This window comes from Buceros rhinoceros, unplaced genomic scaffold (genome assembly GCF_000710305.1).
Source record: "Buceros rhinoceros silvestris isolate BGI_N320 unplaced genomic scaffold, ASM71030v1 scaffold18508, whole genome shotgun sequence".
Classification (NCBI taxonomy): domain Eukaryota; kingdom Metazoa; phylum Chordata; class Aves; order Bucerotiformes; family Bucerotidae; genus Buceros; species Buceros rhinoceros.
Genome location: NW_010427631.1, coordinates 1,385 through 3,454, shown reverse-complemented (window position 1 = coordinate 3,454; position 2,070 = coordinate 1,385).

Genomic DNA, 2,070 nt, shown 5'->3' with positions numbered 1-2,070 from the left:
GGAATGCCATCTTTCTTTTCGCCTTGGTATGCCAGGCTCTTTCAGAGCTGTACCATGCTGGTATTTCTCTCTGCCTGGGTGCCAGGTTCCTGGTACTAAGAGAACAGTAAGGTGTGAAAGTATCACCCCAGTAACTCTGGTTGAACATATGACTTTGAAATGTAGCTGACATCCTGCCCCTAGATGTTTTGCAAGTTACCGGCTGAAATAGAAAGAATATTCTTTTTCTGAAACCACTGCTGGCAGAGGCATGGGACTAAATCCACACAGTGAAAAGGAAGTTTGTTTTGGTGATTGAAGACTGAAAGCGTCATTCACCATTTCTCTATTGTATGACCCTAGAGGAATGATTCATCTACTAAATACCACACCAGTAAATTTTTTTATGAACTCAGTCATGGAAGAAAATATAACCTATTGTTCTTCATTCAGTTTTCACCACTGAGCCCTGCAAATCAGCTGAAATAAGAGACTTCTGCTAATTGAGTTCAATTTTGTCTTTCATAAATTAGACTATCAACCAGGCAGAAAAAAATCAAGTATATTTTTGTTTTCACTTTTAGTATACCAGAAATTACTCATATTTTGGAAGCCATACAAAGAGCCTTCTCACATCTCTGTTACTTTCATCTTTGCTTATATAAAGCTGTGTGTGAAAGGAGCACTGAACTCTTGTCCAAGCTGTTTGCAGATGGACTCTGTTGTAGTCTGCTCAGCTTTGAAAAAAGTCACCTGACATTTCTGGGAAGCCTGAGGGAATCCTGAGTCTAACACCCAAACACAATAGAGAGTTTCAACTTCCCTAACTTGTCAGAAGGTGCAGTCCTTAACCACTGTAAGGAAAAGGGAAGAAAAGGAAGCCTGTCTAGTAGAAGAGTACTTTTACATGGAAGACTAAGATGCAACTAAAAGCTTGCAGAAAAAAACCCTTACATATTTAGACTAAGAATTAGATACTTTTCCAAAATAAATTTCAGAATGTTCACCATCTCATCACAAACACCCAGGATTACATTATAGACTTAAAGAAACCAATTTGCCTTGAGCTTTCCTTGTCTACAGGTTGTAGCTGTTTTCCATAAGTGAGATTGTGGTGGTTTTTTAGATGCCCATCAGCTGAGCAAAAAGAAGTATCTTCATTTGCTACAGGTTTTTCTCTAGATACCAGAACCTATACACAAAGAAGAGAAAAGCGGGAACGTCCTCATACAGTTTTCTGAAGATGTTTGCATATCTACTTCAGAACAGTTTAATTTTAAAGGTATAAAATGGAGACTGTCTTCTTTCCAGAGAGGATTTATTAATAGAACCAAGGTGTCAGTTCTCTACTCAATGCTTCAGTATTTATCTATGTATATAACTTCAACATTTCTTTCTGAAAACTTTTATTGTAAAGATTTCTGACCACATCAAGACAATCAGAAATCATTCTTCAGAGTCTAGCCGAGGCTGCATGGGGAAACCAATACCTTGCTACATCACCAGCAGAAAGTGCTAAGCTCCCTGCAGGCTTCTCAGGGGTGGAAACCTTCCAATTAGGATGTAAAAGAAGGGGGAATAAACCCTGGGTCTCAGGTAATAACATCCCAGCCCAAAAGGAGAGTGATGTATCAGGCTCTCCAGTGAGTTCTGGCTCAGCAGAGGGAACTTGTGGTCATCATGCTCTTTTAACTCCTCCTCAGGTTTGTGACTGTATCATTCTGCTGTGGAACTGGCAGACATGGATTTGGAGGCCAGCTTTGAAAAAAAGAAGCCAGAAGCTGACAGGAAACAACACTAGTCATCACTAGTGGGGCAGATGTTTTTTCTGGAAAGAAGAGCACCTTTCTTTGTTCATTTTATGGTCCATGGGATCCAGACCCATTGTACTATCCACCAGTGCAATACCTCTGCCTCAAAAGTTCATCTTTTGCTTTGCTGTTACTTGACCCAGCCAAGTATCTTGCCCCTCCTGGTCTGTTCAAGGTTGTTTCCTCTCCCTGATGTTATTTCATCTCATCACGCTTTTGAAGACATTGCTCTCTTGCCTGGATCACCCCTTCACTGCTGGGCACCCCTTCTCCATCCAGG